Source organism: Rattus norvegicus, chromosome 5 (assembly GCF_021556685.1).
Source record: "Rattus norvegicus strain SHRSP/BbbUtx chromosome 5, alternate assembly SHRSP_T2T, whole genome shotgun sequence".
In the NCBI taxonomy this organism is placed as follows: Eukaryota; Metazoa; Chordata; class Mammalia; order Rodentia; family Muridae; genus Rattus; species Rattus norvegicus.
Window position 1 is genome coordinate 130,205,829 of NC_141538.1, and position 20,716 is coordinate 130,226,544.

At 43.4% G+C, this 20,716-nt stretch overlaps 1 long non-coding RNA gene and 1 pseudogene across 1 annotated transcript in view; one reads left to right on the plus strand and one right to left on the minus strand.

Moving 5' to 3' along the window:
* Positions 1-884: 884 nt before the first annotated feature.
* On the minus strand, positions 885-2,256 carry Eno1-ps10 (enolase 1, pseudogene 10; annotated as a pseudogene).
* A 4,266-nt stretch (positions 2,257-6,522) lies between these two features.
* LOC148005977 (uncharacterized) overlaps positions 6,523-20,716 on the plus strand; it is a 47,214-nt gene continuing 33,020 nt past the window's right edge. Inside the window, exon 1 of the long non-coding RNA XR_015621066.1 lies at positions 6,523-6,840. This is a non-coding gene — a long non-coding RNA (uncharacterized LOC148005977). The remainder of the gene's footprint in view (positions 6,841-20,716) is intronic.

The following is a 20,716-nucleotide window of genomic DNA, read 5'->3' on the forward strand; positions in this document are numbered from 1 at the left end:
AAACACGCAGACTGATGAAAATACACCAACATTTTGAACGAATATGGAAGACACATCAACTTCATCACTTCTTAAATTCCTTTCATTCATTAACCCAACCAAAAAAAAAAAAAAAAGTCAACTCCTTACTTTTGTGAACAAAAGTCCCCATCGTGAAGCTTTTCTTCTTGCCTGAAATGGAGGTAACAGGATGAATAAGGACTAGTCAGATAATGCTGCACCTCGGTTGGGTAAGTACTGAGTAGAAAGTGAACTGGTGGGCGGGGGGCAGATACATGGTGGGAGTCTCTGAAGTTTTAAAATAGAGTGGTAAGAGAAAGCTTTGCCTGGGGAAGTGGGAGAGGGAGCCCAGCGATGTAAGAAGTGCACATCACTAGATGAGACCTCAAGAGCAGAGGCTTGGAGGCTACTGTGGCTGGAGATTTGGGAGAGAGGCTAGTAAGATAAGGTCAGAGTGATAATGAGTGTCCCCATCTTGAAGAACCTTGTGTATCTTTACAAGAGCTTGGACTTTTGCCATCGTTACTGGGGCATCCCCAGGCGAGACCACAAGGCCAGTTGATCAGTAAAGGGCACAGAGATAAACCACTCTGGAGACAGTTTCATGGGGCAGCATCTGCTTTATTGCACATGAGCAACCAAGTCCCCCCCCCCCAACTTCTGAGGCTTTTATTTTTGCATGTAAACCACTGGGGAAGTCTTGACGGCGTGGGCACTCTAGAGATCACACTGGAGTTTTGAGGGTTCCAGACACTAGCTGGGAAGTCAGGTGACAGAAACAATGATTCAGACTGATCACATGATTACAAAACTGGGGGCTCCAGCAGGGCTCCAGGTGGTCAAGGGTGGACATCTAAGGAAGCAGTGACATGGGAGGGGCAAGCACTGGGCCAGCCTTGAGCCACCTGGATGACATCAGGGACAGATCTGGTAGCTCCAGGGATCTCCGGTCCATGCCTTACTTGACTAGCAGGTTCCTGAAGGACCTGCCAGCAAACTTGGCTTTGCTGCCCAGCTCCTCCTCAATTCTAAGGATCTGACTGTACTTGACCAGGCGCTCAGTTGTGCAGAGGGCACCAGTCTTGATCTGCCCAGTGCACAGCCCCACTACCAGGTCGGCAATGAAAGTGTCCTCAGTCTCCCCAGATCAGTGGGACACCATGACACCCCAGCCATTGGACTGGGCCAGCTTCCACACCTGCAGAGACTCAGTCACAGAGCCAATCTGGTTCGCTTTGAGCAGGAGGCTGTTGCAGGACACCTCCCCTGCAGCCTTGGCAATCCACTTAGGGTTGGTCACTGTGAGGTCATCCCCCACCACCTGGATGCCTGCACTAGCTGTGAACTTCCGCCAAGCATCCCAGTCATCCTGGTCAAAGGGGTCTTCAATGGACACCACTGGATAGTCCTGGATGAAGGACTTGTACAGGTCGGCCAGGTGGTCGGGTGTGATGTATCAGCTGGAGTCATCTGGAGACTTGAAGTCCAGGTCATACTTGCCATCCCTGTAGAACTAGGAGGCAGCCATATCCGAACCGATGACAACCTGGTCAGTGTAGCCGGCCTTTGCCATTGCCTCCTGAGCAGCTCCAGGGCTTCTTCCTTCTCCAGGATGTTAGGTGCGAATCCACCCTCATCACCCACATTGGTGGCATCTTTCCCATACTTCTCCTTGATGATGTTCTTAGGTTGTGGTAAACCTCTGCTTCAATGGACCTGGCTTCCTGGAAACAGGATGCCCCACAGGCAGGATCATGACCTCTTGCATGGCCCCTTGTTGTCAAGCCGAGAACCGTGTTGATCACATTGAAAGCTGGGACTGGCAGGATGACTTCAGGGTTGCCGGCCAAATCAGCAATGTGACGGTAAAGCGGCACCACCCCCTTCTCCACAGTACCAGCTTTGCAGACAGCCAGGGACACTCCCAGACTGGCATTTGCACCAAATTTAGATTTATTCTCAGTGCTGTCCATCTCGATCATCAGCTAGTCAATCTTCTCCCGCTCCACAACATTCAGTTTTGTGCTAACCAGAGCAGGTGCAATAGTGTTATTGATGTGCTTAACAGCCTTTGAGTCACCCTTCCTCATGAAGCGGGTCTTATCATTGTCTCAGAGTTCTAGGGCCATGTAGATGCCAGTGGACGCATTGTTGGGCACTGCAGCTTGGAAGAGACCTTTTGTAGAGATCCACCTCAACAGTGGGATTCCCATGGAAGTCAAAGATCTCTCTGGCATGGATCCAGAGAATAGACATGGTGAACTCCTGGCAGTCGGATCACTGTGGAGAAAGGAAAGACGGTTCCGTAGACACTGAAGAGAGCATTAAGGACAGGCATGAGTGCAACTCTGCACCGGAGCAGCACTCATGAGCAACCAATTCTATAGTGGAAGCCTAGCGACTGTGATGGTGTGATTGGACAGAGAGCATTCATACCACCAGGGTGTCTATTCAGAAGAAGCCATTAAAGGAGACATGGAGAGTGCAGAGTCCACAGGCCAGCTCCCCGCTACTCATGCCAGTTCAGAACTCAGTGTTCTGACTTCTGTGGCACGGTTTGCCATGCTTCTTACTTAAAAGCACAGTATGCAGAGCAGGCTGGCTGCCAGGTTATGCATGCATTTTCTCCTGTGGACTTTCCCTGTGAGTGAAGTGGAAATCATTGGCGGATAGCAAGGGGATGAATGACCTGATCCACATGCATTGTTTTAGGGGTCACTTTAGCTACTCTTTTCAGGATATTGAAAAACATCATGGGAAGAAGCATAGATACCATTAGGAGGTTCCTGCAATAAGTAAGCTGGTTGAAGCTCCAATAGGAGACTGGAGGGAGGCTGGGTTCACGCTAAGAATTGCTATAGATTGCCCTTATCTCATCCCCTGGCTGCTCCTCTTCTTCAAAAGTCATTGTTCCTCCCAGTATCACTGACTTCATCTATTTCTGTCTTTTCAAATTCCTTCTCTCCTTCCGTTGTATCTTTGGACACAGGATGATGACAGCTTTGCTGCAATTAAACCCAGAACCATCTCTTGTGGTTTTCTTACTCTTACAACATATAAGTATTCCTTCATAATAAGCCCCGTTGACTTAGCGTATTTCAAATGCACCATCTGTTTTCTATTGAGATGCTGACTAATAAGATCAAAATTTCAGGTCAAGATTCAATGCTCTAAGTACACCTATTTGATATTATTGCATTTTTAAAATATGATCTATCAGTTACTGACAAAGTACATTAAAGTTTCCCATTATTATTGGTACCATCTGCTGTATTTTAGGAATCAGGATTCTCAGTAGGAAAGAAAGGAGCTAGAGAAATAATACAGGAGTCAGAGGGGGTCTTATCAAAGCCCCCAAAAATGAACCCTGACATAGAATGGTTTGATTTAATGATTTTTCTTTTACTACAATGCCTCAAAAACTACATTAGCCAAGAATCGTCTTTTGATCTTTTCCAGGCTGGAGATTGGAGCTATGCTATCCTCACAGCTTTCTGTCAGCTCTATATGTTGCTAAGCTACGGGGTTTGGTGGACTGGATTAAGTATGTGTTGCCAATTTCCAGTGGTTTTAACAGCCTCTAACCTCAGTGTAAGTTGGGCATATGTGATACTCAATTTGAACTCTGAGTTCTAGAATGAACTTTTGAGATTCCACATGTTGCATGAATCTTAGGTCTGCCCTCCAAAAAAGAGTATTACCTTCACAGCCAGATACTCAGCCTGTGGTCTTTTTAAAAAATTGTTTTATTTATTTACATCCCAAATGTTGCCTCCCTCCCAGGGCCCCTCCCAGAGTTCTTTACTCCCTCCCCCCCTTCCCTTTGCCTCTGAGAGGCTGCTCCCTCCCACCTGGCCTCCCCCTTCCATGGGGCATTAAGTCTCTGTAGGATTAGTCAATCCTCTCCCACTGAGGCTAGACACAGCAGTCCTCTGCTACATATGTGCTGGGGGCCTTGGACCAGCACCTGAATGCTCCTTGATTGTGGCTTAGTCTCGAGGGGCTCTGGGTCCAGGTTAGTTGACACCGTTGTTCTTCCTATGGGGTTGCAATCCCCTTCAGCTCCTTCAATCCTTCCCCTAACTCTTCCACAGGAGCCCTGACCTCAGTCCAATGAATGGCTGTAAATATTTGCATCTGTCTCCATCAGCTGCTGGTAGAGCCACTCAGAGGACAGCCATGCTAGAATCATGTCTTCAAGCACAACATGGCATCAGTTATAGTGTCAGGGTTTGGCAACTGCACGTGGGATGGATCCCAAGTTGGGCCGGTCACTAGTTGGTCTTTCCTTTAGTCTCAGCTCCATTTTGTCCCTGCATTTTTTTTTAAAAACAGAAACAATTCTGGGTCAAAACTTTTGAGGGTGGATTAGTGTCCCGATCCTCCACTGGGGCCCTGTCTAACTACTGGAGGTGGCCTCTTCAGGTTCTATCTCCCTGCTGTTGGTCATTTTGGCTAAGGTCATCCCCACTGAGTCCTGAGACCTCTCACATCCCAGGTCTCTGGGACTTTCTAGAGGTTCCTCCCTAATGCCCACCCCCAGCAGCTGCATATTTCCATTCATTCTCTGCCCCCCTGAGCTTTTCTCCTGTCTCCCCCATATATGACCCTGCCTCCCTTTCCCCTCTCCCACCCAGGGTCCTCCCTCTGCTTCCATAATTATTTTGTTCCCCCCTTCTAAGAGGGTTGAACATCCTCACTTGGATCTTCCTTTTATTTAACTTATTAGGGGTCTGTTGGTGCTATCATAGGTATTTGGTATTTGGGGGCTAATATCTTATCAGTGAGTACATATCATGCATATCCTTTTGGGTTGGGATTACCCACTCAGGATATTTTCTAGTTCCATCCATTTGCCTATAAAATTTATGATGTTCTTGTTTTTAATAGCTGAATAGCATTCCATCGTGTAAATAAACCACATTTTCTGTATCCATTCTCTGGTTGAGGGACACCTGGGTTGCTTCCAGTTTCTGGCTGTTATAAACAAGGCTGCTGAGCAAATAGTGGAGCATGTGCCCCTGTGGTATGTTGGGGCATCTTTTGGGAGTATGCCCAGGAGTGGTATAGCTGGGTCTTCAGGTAGAACTATTTCCCATTTTTTGAGGAACTTCCAGATTAATACTCTGAGGTAGCATCTGTCTTTGTTGCTGAAGTGTGTGTCTTGTATGCAGCAAAACAGCAGCTCCTGTTTATGTATCCAGCCTGATAGCCTGTGTCTTTATTGGGGAATTGAGTCCATTGATGTTGAGAGATTTTAATGACCAATGATTGTTAGTTCCTGTTATTTTTGTTGTTGGAGGTGGTATTATGTGCATGTGATTCTTTTCTTTTGGGTTTGTTGTGAGATGATTAATTTCATGTGTTTTCTTGGGTGTAGTTGCCTTCTTTGTGTTGGCATTTTCCTTCTAGTATCCTCTGTAGGACTGGATTAGTAGAAAGATATTCCTTAATTTGGTTTTGTCGTGGAATATCTTGGTTTCTCCATCTATGGTGATTGAGTGTTGTTGGGTATAGTAGTCTGTGGTCTCTTAGGGTCTGCATGCCACCTGTGCAGAATCTTTGGGATGTTTAGAATCTTTGTTGAGAAATTAGGTGTAATTCTGACAGGTGCCTTTATATGATACTTGGCCTTTTTCCCTTACTGTGATCTTGAACTAATATTTGCTTCTAAAAGATGGCTTCTGGGCCATCATGCTAAGCTATTTAGCAAGGAAGCTGGCAACGAGTTCTAGAGTTAAAGGGACATAGACCTGAATGGAATGTAACATGGTTCTCAGTTTCCCAGACCTGATGAACTAAGCTTCAGAGAGGTTTATAATCACAAATATCTCAGACTGTCAAAATCTATGAATTGGCAGTGATAAAGCAGTGCTCATGTTTGGTAATAGGATATGTTTGCATTGTTTTGGAAGATCAAGAATTTATAGTGTCTTCCCTGCATACACTGCACCATTGGAGGGCCAAATGATAGATGAAGAGAAGTGTCCCTTTATGGGAGCATTTCAACAAGTAAAACGTAATGTAAAACGTAATATAGACTCAGGCTGGAGAGATGGCTCAGTGGCTGGGTAAAGTGGAAACCAAGGGTTCTTTGGAAAGTCAGTTGGATGGTGTTTTGCTGGGGCAAACACGTGAAGGAACGTTTGGAGTGGACACAGGTGAAAGACCAAGGCAGACTCGTGAAGGAATGTTTTGCTGAAGCAGACACAGGAGAGAGAATGTTCTGCTAAAACGAACACTTGAAAGGACACGTGATGAAGGTATTCTTTGCTAATGCCATGCATGTGTTAGGTCCACCTTACCTTGTGTAGTTCAGCTGCATCTGTCCGGACTTCACAGAGAGAAATGTACCAAGAAACTTCTGATGGTGTGCTGCAGTTTCTTGCCACTTCCTCAGACTCAGGCTAATCGGCAGGCTCATGTCAGCTGAGACAGGTGCGCGTGCTGAGGCGAGCTGAGCTATGGAGGACACACGATGTTTGGAGAGAGTATAAAAAGGTCTTGATAGACAGTGACGGAGGCACAGCAAGGCTTGCTTAGAGAGCTGGCTGTGCAAAGCTTGCTGGGTTTGCGTATTCAGTGATCTTTGCTTTGCTGAGAGGCACAGCCAAGAACTTCTGGCACTCCTCCTGCTCTCTCCTGTTGATTTGTGCTGAGGCTGAGGCCTGACTGTCTCTAAGTCATGCCCCTGATCCTGATTCGTGTTTGCTATCTCCACTCTACCGAACCGAACTGGAATGCTGGTGCATCCGTGAAGCGCTGCTGTTGACCTGTGAACTGAACTGGGATTTCCAGACTACACAGATGGGAGTTGCTCCGAAGACCCTTTCTAAACAGGTCCACTTCCCTAGTATCCTTTCTTTCCCACTATCTCTGGTGGGAGGTGGGCTAAAAGGGAGGTTAAAGTGTTTAAGAGCCATTGTTAAAAAGAGGTTTTTGAAAAAATTACAGATGGGAGTACTGGCTACTCTTCCACAGCCAATTGAGAGCTCACTGCCTTCTGTAACTCCAGTCCCAGGGAATCTGATGCCCTTAATAAAAACAAATCATAATGTCATCACGGACATTCCAATGAATTGTAACTATTCAGCAGTACTACTTAACAGCATACCCGGCTGTGATGAGCGACTGGCTGCTCTTCCAGAGGAGGGGTTCAATTCCCAGTATCCACTTGGGGACTCATAGCTGTCTGCAACTCTAGTTGCAGGGATTCTGACACCTTTACAAGACATACAGGCAGGCAAAACACCAATGACCATAAAGTAAAAGTAAATTATATATTTAAAAAGAAATAACAATTATTATTATCATTAATGTGTCCACTCAGAGGTCAGAGAACAACTTTTGGGAGTCAGCTTTTGTACGGTTGATTTTAATGCCAACTTGCCACAAATTATAATTGCCTATAATGCTTATGAATTAGAATTGCGGGGCTGGGGATTTAGCTCAGTGGTAGAGCGCTTATCTAGGAAGCGCAAGGCCCTGGGTTCGGTCCCCAGCTCCGAAAAAAAAGAACCAAAAAAAAAAAAAAAGAAAGAATTGCATAATTCTTCAGGTGGTGAAGAAATGTGCTGATCGCCTTGATGGATGTGTAAAGACCCACCCTGGGCAGCATCTTCCAGGAGTGACAAGGATGAAAGGCACAGCACCTTTTGCTCCCTGGCCTTCCCTCTTTGCCCTGTGGCTGCAGATTCCTTCCCTGATGCCAGAACCAGCTTTTCCAAACTCTCATCATGGTGGACTGGCACCAGCAGCTCTCCAGGAACTGCTTGGCCTTTTGGCACCAGGTTGGAACTGCGGAGGCACCAGCAATTGTGGCAAAACAGCTGCTGGTTGTCTGGCTGCCATCCATGGAGGACAGCACTGTGGGACAACTTCAATCGCTGACTCACTGGCCTCAGGGACTGTGTAACTCCTGGGTTCTCAGCAGGGGATAAGGGGGCAGAGGATTTTAAAGGAGTCAGAAGAGGACAACTCCAGATCAGAGTAACTGGCGTTGCCCAGAGGAGTTGGTTTGAAGCTGAATATGAGGCCAATTTTTTTGACGCATAGATTTTGAAACAGTAAGCATCTGAGTTGGGATGCCAAAGAGCCAGTTAAATAAATAGGTCAGGAGTGGAAGAGGAGATCTGGCTGGGGTAATAAGAAAAGAGAAGTGGTGAAGTCATGGAATCCTCGGGTTCTTTATCCATTAGTGTGTTTTTATGTAGCATATACAATTTTTTTTTTGGCCCACAATCAAAGGTATTCAAGGGGTTGGGGGAGGACCACAGGCTGAGAGGCAAGTGGCAATCTGGGGCTATATGAGTCCTGTGACCTCATGCAAGTGACTGCTTTGCTGGGGGCCTGCCCTAGACTTGAATCAACATTTTCAAAACTGACTCCTGACCGAGTGTGCTGGAACACCCAGGGCGTGGAGAAGCAGTGTTAAAAGAGTTGGGTCAGAGGGAAATCAGGGACCAGGCTGAACCTTCCACAGAGATCGTCCACAGCACACAGTTAGAATGTACAGGGAACATGGTGACCTTAGACATCCCAACTCATGTGCACAGCCTTGGAGAAACCAGAGCTGGGAGGTGTAGTGGCCCAGGAAGCAGAGGGAGAATTTTTTATTTATATAAATGGCTATAAATTGAGATGGTTCAACTTTCTTTCTTTTTTTTTTTTCTGGAGCTGGGGACCGAACCCAGGGCCTTGAGCTTGCTAGGCAAGCGCTGTACCACTGAGCTAAATCCCCAACCCCCATGGTTCAACTTTCAACAGATTCAGATACGTGAACAGCGAAAGTCTCCCTTCTATTTCAGTTTCCTTCTCACGCAGCCACTGTTGGTGATTTCTTAGTATGGCCACTGTTTTCTGTCATTTTAAGGGAGATAACAGTTTCCAGTTAGTGGAGATCAAGTCATCTCCAGAGTTTGCCAACACAAACTCTGAATAATCTATATGTCGTGTCTAACTTATGCAAATTACATGTGTAGGTGGAAACTTAGTTAACTTAAAAATAACACATACTAATATGTGGACTTGTAATTTCGATACCAAGCTGCCATTGTAGGGTGTGAATTATGTGCTCACACCAGCATTGTAAGGGGATGGACGTCTTTCCATGTCTTCATTACCCTGGTAGCATAGTCAATGGCTTCCTTGGCTAGTTTAGGAGAAAATTCTCACCACAGTGTGGTTCTATTGTTTTTCTCACTTTGGAAAGGTTTGTTTTTATTTATGTGTCCTTTACCTGCATGTATGTGTGTTCCTTGGATGCCCTGGAATCTGGAGTTATAGACAGTTGTGAGCTGCTATGTGGGTGCAGAGATTAAACCCTGGTCCTTTGGAAGAGTGAGCAGTGCTCTTAATAGCTAAGCCATCTCTCCAACTCTCGGGAAGATGGCTTTTTAATGTATTTGAAACATTTCTATATCCTTCCTGTGAACTATCTGCTTCTTGGAGACTTTTGTTGTTGTTTTGTTTTGTTCTGAGACAACATTTCTCTGTGTATCTCTGGCTGTCCTGGGACTTGTCCTATAGACCAGGATAGCCACATGCTTCTCACAGAGATCCACCTCCTTCTGCCACCTGGGTGCTGGGATCCAAGGTGTGTGCCACCATACCTGGCACTTGAAGATGTTTGAAGAGGAAAAAAAAGAGTTTCAAGACATTTTTAAAAAATATCATAGACAATAAAATGTTCCTATTATTCAAATTTAGGTTTTTTAAAATTCAAAAGTTTTAGGGAAAATTCAAAGACAAAGGTTACCGATATATAAAATTTTAGTTCAGTGACAATGCTCCTGGGGACCTGCTTAGCAAAGCCACCAGAGGAGTTACAGAAATGGGTCTTTGAACTGGATAGATCTTTCTGAAGTGTTACCCAACTTCAGGTATTTCATGATTATAACATAAAATTGATCAATATTATGTTCATAGCCAGTAAGTGATTAAAGGTTTTTAAAGATGATTTCCAAAAGCCTTTTTAGTCTCTTATTTTTTTTTACCATGTATCAATTTCCTTTGTTTAACAGAGCCTAATGTTAAAGCATATGAAAAGAGCAACTGTGTGCATGTGTGCATACATGCGCACACACTCGTGCACGCATGCACACACACACACACACACACACGTTTACCTGTAAACACATGTCCACTCTACACACTAACATGCTTCAGATTATGGTATCCATTTGATGTTTTCATCACCAATGGACCAGTCTGAGATTGTCTATAAATAATTAATACGGAAAATACTTTAAGAAAGGAGTACACCCATGCTGGAGCTAGTTGAATAGTTTACTTTCCTAGCTGAAGCTCTTTGAAGGAGGATAGGAAGATTGCTTTCCAGCATTATGCTAAATTAAATGTCGTTGTATGGCTTTCCTTTTTAAAAGAAATAACTTTCATTTATAGTGTCTCCCTACAAACGTTTGTATATCCTGGCTATTTGAGGAAACATCCACAAGATGGTGCCCTGGTTAACATGTTAGCATGGGGATTTGAGAATTTCAAGGGGGAGCACTGATACGTCACTATATAGAAGATGCCGTCACACTGTCCTGACTCAATGGTGTCACTACCCATTAGTGCATGCCGTTTCCAGATGGTTGCATTTCATATCCATGTTTTTTGTTCTTTGTAAACAAATTTCTTCATTGGGTCTATTAAGTAACAATATAATATTCAAATTGTTAATATAGACAGGAATTGGACCTTTTCTAACTTTACAAATTGATAGATGTATTTTAAATGAGCTCTTGCTTAACCTTTATGTCAGGATTAAAAATACTATCCTACTGGATTCCTCTAACTAGTGTAAGTTAAATCGTGATAAGGGCAAGGTCTTTGCTGTGGACAGAATTGAGTTCCTCCAAATGCATAGTTGGAGTTCTCAGTTTCTGTATGAGGATCTGTGGAGTGGGCTTTTCGAGAGGTGGCTAGAGTTAGGTGAGGATTAGATAAGGGTGAGGCTCTTGGGCTTGCTACATTTATAAGGAGACATACAAAAGACCTTAACTCTCTTTCTATCTCTACCATGTAAGGACATAACCAGAAGGCAGCCATCTGATTATGCTGGTACCTGATCTCAGATTCTTATGTTGCTAAATGTGTCTCCTTTTTTGGTCACACAGTCTATAGTATTTTTTTTATGGAAACTCAAACAGATCTCTTTCTTCTCCTCCTCCTCCTCATCTTCTTCATCTTCCTTTTTTTCTCCTATGTCCCTTTTTCTATATGTTGGGGATACCCAAAGGCTCATGGCTTCTAAAAAATTACTTATCCACTGAGCTGTACATCCTACTCACAAAACAATTTTAGCAAAGAAAAATACTAAAATTTCAGAAGGCAATTTTTAAAAGACCCATTTAACAGTTTGTTTTCTATTGATGTGATAAAGCACTGACCCCAAGCAACCTGGGGAGGAAAGGAAAGGGTTTCTTTGACTTACATGCCTTCATCACAGCCCATTACTGAGGGAAGCCAAGGCAGGAACTCAAGCAGAGGCAGAGGCAGGAGCCACAGGGAGAAGCTGCTCGATGACTTGCTCAGCTTCTTTTAAAAAATACTTTAAGATTTAATTTTATATGTATGAGTGTTTGCCTGCACGTCACTATATGTATCACATGCCTTATTCCTGCAGAGGTCAGAAGCGGGTCGGATCTCTTGGAACTAGAGTTATGGGTGGTCAGTCCTGAGCCACCATTTGGGTGCTGGGAATCAAACTTGAGTCCTCTGTAAGAGCAGTAAGTTCTCTTTAACTCTGAGACACCTCTCCAACCCTTCAGGTTGCTTTCTTATATAGCCCAGGGCCACCTGCCCACTGGTGGCATCACCCACAGTGGGCTAGGCCTTCCCACATTAATCATTCATCAAGAGAACGCCCCACAGGCCAGTCTGATGGAGGTTATTCCTCAGCCGAGGTTCCTTCCTCCTTGGTGACCTCAGCTCGTGTCAGATTGAAAAACACTAACCAACACAACCATAATTATAGAACAGATAACAATTTGTACAGTTAATAGTGTTTAACTGTTACTTATGTGACTAATGATATGTAATTATTAGTCGTACTGGGACTGTTCCAATGTAGGTCAACATGTCTGTTGTAAAAATGGTGATGTGAGTGAAATAAGTAAAGGGATCATGAAATTCAGGAAGGCGCCGGAAAGTGAGGAACTGGGCAAAGGGTAGTGAAAACTCTGACTATGAAGAAGTGTGGAAATGTCTCCGAATTTCATACAAACACTTGAAAGTCATCGTTTTAGAAAATTATCAGCTGATAATTTAATAGCAGAGAAGTCCTGCCTCAAGAAAAAGTGAGGAGGAAAAAAAGAAAAAGAAAAAAAGAAATGTATCACTGAGCCATGGTCTCTGCATGTCACCACGGGGGTGTGAATATTATTTGTTAGTTCTCCTTGAAATTCAAAAGCATTCTTTGATTCCCCAGTTTTCACTCATGTGACATATCCATTATAGGATTTTCACAGATCATTGTGTGCAATAGGATTTTTAGGAGTATTTTTATTCTTGATTATATATGTTCATGTGTGTCTGTGTATGGGCAGATGTGAGTGTGGATGCATGCAGAGGACATCAGAACTAGAGCTGGACTTATAAGCAGTTGTGAACTATACAACATGGGTGCTGGGAATAGAACTCCAGTCCTTTGCAAGAGTAATACATATTCTTACCTCCTGCTGCGCCATCTCTCCAGCTGATGTGAAATAGCTATCATTGTATTCTCTCTCTCTCTCTCTCTCTCTCTCTCTCTCTCTCTCTCTCTCTCTCTCTCTCTCTCGTGTGTGTGTGTGTGTGTGTGTGTGTAAGACAGGTTCTCACTATGTAGCCTTGGCTATCCTGGAACTCACTTTGTAGACGGCTGCCCTTGAAATCATAGAGAACTGCTTCCTTTTGCCTACTAAGTACTAGGATTAAAGGAATATACCATCGCATCCAGTGTTTTTACCTCATTCTTGAGTTACTAGAAAAAAAATTTAGCTATGTTCTTAGACTTTAACTAGTAACCTGTTTGCAAAATAATCGATTGCTTAAGAATCGCCTTTCGTAGTTTTTTCAATTTATTTTAATTGCAGCCCCCTTCCTTCTCCTCTCCCAGTTCCACCCTTATAGTTCCCACCCCCTGTTACTCCCTCCCCTTCTCCTCAGAGAAGGTACCAAGACCTACTTAGGTACCATCCTCCCTGGGTATCTAGTCCCGGGAGGACGAAGCACAACCTCTTCCTCCAAGGTCCAACTAGGCAGTCTGGTTAGGGGAAGGAGATCCAATGGCAGGCAGCAGAGTCAGGGACAGCCTGCACTCTAATTCTTAAGGGACTCACATGAAGTCCAGCCTGCACATCTGCTACAAATGTGTAAGAGGCGTAGGTCCAGCCTCTGCATGCTCTTTTGTTGGTGGTTCAGTCTCTGTGAGTCCCTGTGGGCCCAGGTTAGCTGATCTTGTAGATCTTCTCTATGGTGTCCTTGACCCCTCTGGCTCACGTAGTACTATCCCCCCTCCTCCATAAGACTCCTTGAACTCAAAATGATGTTTAGCTGTGGGTGTCTGGATCTGTTTCCATCAGCTGCTGGATGAAACCTCCCAGGAAACAGTTAAGCTAGGCTCCTGTCTGAAGCATTGCAGTGAGTGTCATTAATGGTGTCGGGGGTGGGCTCCCTCTCATGGGAAGGGGCTCAAGTTGAGCAGTCATTGGTTACGCTGATAATGAAACTTTTCAGAAATCTTCCTTCTAGAAGTAGTCTGAACCTTAAACCCCTTTAATTACTGTTTCTGTTTCTCTATCTTTCAAGAGTTATCTCTAATTATCAAGCTGTTTGTTTATTTAATGCAGATACAACTTGAAAACACAGAGGATTTGCTAACGTTAGACTTTAAAATCTGAAATGATTCTGAAATTTAAAAGAATAGTGCAGTCTTACACACCCTTTACTCAGATTCACTAAATGTAAATGTCTTCCTGTAAATGAGCCTTCCTGTTCCATTTTCCTACATTCTCTTTCTCTCTCTCTCTCTCTCTCTCTCTCTCTCTCTCTCTCTCTCTGTCTCTTTGGGTCTCTCACGTTTGAAACTGATGTTTAATTGACAAACAAAGTAACGAATGAGAAAGATTTGACAGAGTAGGATATGCCCAACTCTCACAGTGAGAGAGGGAAAAGGGAGGCTACTTAAGGGCAGTGCAGAGGAGAGGAGGCAGTTTTGCTGGGACAGTTGTGGGACAGTTGTACAGAGAGAGGTGGCAGAGAGAGAGAGAGAGAGACAGAGAGAGAGAGAGACAGAGAGAGAGAGAGAGAGAGAGAGAGAGAGAGAGAGCTAGACACAAGTGAAGACAGAATGAGCCAGAGAATGAAAAGATTAGAACATAGTGCCAGATTAGTATGAGGCAAAGCAGAGCAATTCAGGAAAACTCAAGAAACACTAGATTGAATTGGTCAGTTTGGAGAGATGGTTGAGCCAAAACAGCTGAATTAAATTAGCCAACCAGAGCTCAGAAAGAACAAAAGGAAGGGTGAGCTTGTTCAACCAGTAAGTCTCAGAGGCTGAAAACATTCTAGGCCTAGATTAGATCCTACAGAGGCTAGAAGCGTCCAGGACTAGGCCTAGGTTAGCAGACTGAGACAGTAAACCTCCAAGACAACAATTTCATCAGGAAAATAAAAGTTACTACTAAATTGTGTCTTATTAGAAACTAGCTCACCGTCATTCCAGTCTGTTGTTAGCTTTTAAATGTTTGATTCTCTTATTGAGTAAATTAGCTATCTTTTCTAGTTTTGCTCAGTATAACTGATATGGACACTCAGTGTTTACCTAAAATAGTCATTTAAATACTGGGCATTAAAAAAACATAGTGTCATTCCCTAGGTTTTATATTTTTACTTAAGTATACCTTTTATAATAGTTTTCTAAGAACGCTAACCAGATAAAGGTTTGCGGTGACTTCTTACTCAACATAGCAATGTGCAAACGTGACAAGTATTGAAAGAACGAACTCTGCAAGCTAAGTTGGTAAAGGTATGAAAATGCAAGCAGGAATTTAGAGAGGTTATTGTAGGCATAAACTTTTTGCAACCTACTTTCAATAAGTAAGGGTTCAAGCTCTCCTCTAGCCCATCACTCAGCAGAGGTAGTAGAAGAGAAAAGTTATTAGGCTATGGGGGAAGTGGACCTGCTCAGCAGTAGTTCTTTGGGGGCGAGCTTAATCTTCTTTCTCATCAGTTCAGTCTCATAACAAACACCAAATATGATAAGAAGCTGTAGACCAGTCCTCTAAGAGGCAGACACCAGGCACGAACCAGCAGCTGTAGTTCAATCCCGAAGAAACCGGAAATCTCAATAACCAGCCTGAGGTGAGGCTGAGGAAGCAGCAAGCTGCCCCAGGAACCTCATGAGCAGTTCTTGGGAGAGTTTCTCTCCCAAGAGGCTGCTTTACCACAAGTTGAGCTCAACAACGCTATGGAAGGTGAACCAATACATGCCTGTAGTTAGGGAAGAATAGTGAGACGGAGCAAACCAAACCAACGCTCAGTGCTCGTCTCCCACTGTCTGTCATATTCATACCCCTTCATCATGTGTCCTTTCACGTGTTTGCTGTATCCAAACATCCTTTCACCAGTGTCAGCTTCAGGACAATATTCTTTCATGAGTCTGCGTTAGCAAGACATCCTTTCAACTGTGTGTCCCAGCAAAACAGCATTTGACATAACTAACTTTCCAAAGAAACTAGAAGTTTCCACGTCAGCTTATAGTGAGAAAAATACTAGGTGAGTGAGGAGAGAAGAGCTCTGAGTCAAGGTTAGAGACAATAGAAAAGACAACCAAGCCAGTGTTTTTGAAGGCCGAGATACTTATTGTAGGGACTAAAAGGTCCAACAGTGCACACGGAGATTGAAACACTTATTTCAGGGCCTAAAGGGAATCCAGACATCAGCAAAGCATTCAAATCATTTGAAAAGAATGCACATTTTGTCAGAGCAAGCCGGGTATGAGGAGCAGCTGAATTGGTGAGCTCTGGGTTTGATTGAGAGACCTTGCCTCAAAAAACAAGATGGAGGGCTGCCGCTGCAGAGAGCCCCTGGGCAGCACCCCACGAGCGAACTTGAGCCTCGGGACCACAGGTAAGACCAAATTTTCTGCTGCAAGAAAGCTGCCTGGTGAGCTTGGGACACACGGAAGCAGAATTTCTCTAGGACCGGGCACGTTCTGTGTTTACCGGAAGTCCCACACCCGAGGATCCCAGCCCGCAGCAGCTCTCTGCTCCCAGACCCGGTGAGAGAGAGACCCAACCGCCTGGTCAGGTGGGCACTCCTGAGGCTGCAGAGCGGAAGAGACCACCAACACTGCTCACCCCTGCCCACATCCCTGGCCCAAGAGGAAACTGTATAAGGCCTCTGGGCTCCCGTGGGGGAGGGCCCAGGAGCGGCAGGACACCTGCCTGAGACACCACCGGAACCTGAAGAAAACAGACCAGATAAACAGTTCTCTGCACCCAAATCCCGTGGGAGGGAGAGCTAAACCTTCAGAGAGGCAGACAAGCCTGGGAAACCAGAAGAGACTGCTCCCTGCACACACATCTCGGACGCCAGAGGAAAAAGCCAAAGACCATCTGGAACCCTGGTGCACTGAAGCTCCCGGAAGGGGCGGCACAGGTCTTCCTGGTTGCTGCCGCTGCAGAGAGCCCCTGGACAGCACCCCACGAGCAAACCTGAGCCTCGGGACCACAGGTAAGACCAAATTTTCTGCTGCAAGAAAGTTGCCTGGTGAACTCAAGACACAGGCCCACAGGAACAGCTGAAGACCTGTAGAGAGGAAAAACTACACGCCCGAAAGCAGAACACTCTGTCCCCATAACTGACTGAAAGAGAGGAAAACAGGTCTACAGCACTCCTGACACACAGGCTTATAGGACAGTCTAGCCACTGTCAGAAATAGCAGAACAAAGTAACACTAGAGATAATCTGATGGCGAGAGGCAAGCGCAGGAACCCAAGCAACAGAAACCAAGACTACATGCCATCATCGGAGCCCAATTCTCCCACCAAAACAAACATGGAATATCCAAACACACCAGAAAAGCAAGATCTAGTTTCAAAATCATATTTGATCATGATGCTGGAGGACTTCAAGAAAGACCTGAACACACTTAGGGAAGCACAGGAAAACATTAATAAACAAGTAAAAGCCTACAGAGAGGAATCGCAAAAATCCCTGAAAGAATTCCAGGAAAACACAATCAAACAGTTGAAGGAATTAAAAATGGAAATAGAAGCAATCAAGAAAGAACACATGGAAACAACCCTGGATATAGAAAACCAAAAGAAGAGACAAGGAGCTGTAGATACAAGCTTCACCAACAGAATACAAGAGATGGAAGAGAGAATCTCAGGAGCAGAAGATTCCATAGAAATCATTGACTCAACTGTCAAAGATAATGTAAAGCGGAAAAAGCTACTGGTCCAAAACATACAGGAAATCCAGGACTCAATGAGAAGATCAAACCTAAGGATAATAGGTATAGAAGAGAGTGAAGACTCCCAGCTCAAAGGACCAGTAAATATCTTCAACAAAATCATAGAAGAAAACTTCCCTAACCTAAAAAAAGAGATACCCATAGGCATACAAGAAGCCTACAGAACTCCAAATAGATTGGACCAGAAAAGAAACACCTCCCGTCACATAATTGTCAAAACACCAAACGCACAAAATAAAGAAAGAATATTAAAAGCAGTAAGGGAAAAAGGTCAAGTAACATATAAAGGGAGACCTATCAGAATCACACCAGACTTCTCGCCAGAAACTATGAAGGCCAGAAGATCCTGGACTGATGTTATACAGACCCTAAGAGAACACAAATGCCAGCCCAGATTACTGTATCCAGCAAAACTCTCAATTAACATTGATGGAGAAACCAAGATATTCCATGACAAAACCAAATTTACACAATATCTTTTTACAAATCCAGCACTACAAAGGATAATAAATGGTAAAGCCCAACATAAGGAGGCAAGCTATACCCTAGAAGAAGCAAGAAACTAATCGTCTTGGCAACAAAACAAAGAGAATGAAAGCACACAAACATAACCTCACATCCAAATATGAATATAACGGGAAGCAATAATCACTATTCCTTAATATCTCTCAATATCAATGGCCTCAACTCCCCAATAAAAAGACATAGATTAACAAACTGGATACGCAACGAGGACCCTGCATTCTGCTGCCTACAGGAAACACACCTCAGAGACAAAGACAGACACTACCTCAGAGTGAAAGGCTGGAAAACAACTTTCCAAGCAAATGGTCAGAAGAAGCAAGCTGGAGTAGCCATTCTAATATCAAATAAAATCAATTTCCAACTAAAAGTCATCAAAAAAGATAAGGAAGGACACTTCATATTCATCAAAGGAAAAATCAACCAAGATGAACTCTCAATCCTAAATATCTATGCCCCAAATACAAGGGCACCTACATACGTAAAAGAAACCTTACTAAAGCTCAAAACACACATTGCACCTCACACAATAATAGTGGGAGATTTCAACACCCCACTCTCATCAATGGACAGATCATGGAAACAGAAATTAAACAGTGATGTCGACAGACTAAGAGAAGTCATGAGCCAAATGGACTTAACGGATATTTATAGAACATTCTATCCTAAAGCAAAAGGATATACCTTCTTCTCAGCTCCTCATGGTACTTTCTCCAAAATTGACCATATAATTGGTCAAAAAACGGGCCTCAACAGGTACAGAAAGATAGAAATAATCCCATGCGTGCTATCGGATCACCACGGCCTAAAACTGGTCTTCAATAACAATAAGGGAAGAATGCCCACATATACGTGGAAATTGAACAATGCTCTACTCAATGATAACCTGGTCAAGGAAGAAATAAAGAAAGAAATTAAAAACTTTTTAGAATTTAATGAAAATGAAGATACAACATACTCAAACTTATGGGACACAATGAAAGCTGTGCTAAGAGGAAAACTCATAGCGCTGAGTGCCTGCAGAAAGAAACAGGAAAGAGCATATGTCAGCAGCTTGACAGCACACCTAAAAGCTCTAGAACAAAAAGAAGCAAATACACCCAGGAGGAGTAGAAGGCAGGAAATAATCAAACTCAGAGCTGAAATCAACCAAGTAGAAACAAAAAGGACCATAGAAAGAATCAACAGAACCAAAAGTTGGTTCTTTGAGAAAATCAACAAGATAGATAAACCCTTAGCCAGACTAACGAGAGGACACAGAGAGTGTGTCCAAATTAACAAAATCAGAAATGAAAAGGGAGACATAACTACAGATTCGGAGGAAATTCAAAAAATCATCAGATCTTACTATAAAAACCTATATTCAACAAAATTTGAAAATCTTCAGGAAATGGACAATTTCCTAGACAGATACCAGGTATCGAGGTTAAATCAGGAACAGATAAACCAGTTAAACAACCCCATAACTCCTAAGGAAATAGAAGCAGTCATTAAAGGTCTCCCAACCAAAAAGAGCCCAGGTCCAGACGGGTTTAGTGCAGAATTCTATCAAACCTTCATAGAAGACCTCATACCAATATTATCCAAACTATTCCACAAAATTGAAACAGATGGAGCCCTACCGAATTCCTTCTACGAAGCCACAATTACTCTTATACCTAAACCACACAAAGACCCAACAAAGAAAGAGAACTTCAGACCAATTTCCCTTATGAATATCGACGCAAAAATACTCAACAAAATTCTGGCAAACCGAATTCAAGAGCACATCAAAACAATCATCCACCATGATCAAGTAGGCTTCATCCCAGGCATGCAGGGATGGTTTAATATACGGAAAACCATCAACGTGATCCATCATATAAACAAACTGAAAGAACAGAACCACATGATCATTTCATTAGATGCTGAGAAAGCATTTGACAAAATTCAACACCCCTTCATGATAAAAGTCCTGGAAAGAATAGGAATTCAAGGCCCATACCTAAACATAGTAAAAGCCATATACAGCAAACCAGTTGCTAACATTAAACTAAATGGAGAGAAACTTGAAGCAATCCCACTAAAATCAGGTACTAGACAAGGCTGCCCACTCTCTCCCTACTTATTCAATATAGTTCTTGAAGTTCTAGCCAGAGCAATCAGACAACAAAAGGAGATCAAAGGGATACAGATCGGAAAAGAAGAGGTCAAAATATCACTATTTGCAGATGACATGATAGTATATTTAAGTGATCCCAAAAGTTCCACCAGAGAACTACTAAAGCTGATAAACAACTTCAGCAAAGTGGCTGGGTATAAAATTAACTCAAATAAATCAGTTGCCTTCCTCTATACAAAAGAGAAACAAGCCGAGAAAGAAATTAGGGAAACGACACCCTTCATAATAGACCCAAATAATATAAAGTACCTCGGTGTGACTTTAACCAAGCAAGTAAAAGATCTGTACAATAAGAACTTCAAGACACTGAGGAAAGAAATTGAAGAAGACCTCAGAAGATGGAAAGATCTCCCATGCTCATGGATTGGCAGGATTAATATAGTAAAAATGGCCATTTTACCAAAAGCAATCTACAGATTCAATGCAATCCCCATCAAAATACCAATCCAATTCTTCAAAGAGTTAGACAGAACAATTTGCAAATTCATCTGGAATAACAAAAAACCCAGGATAGCTAAAGCTATCCTCAACAATAAGAGGACTTCAGGGGGAATCACTATCCC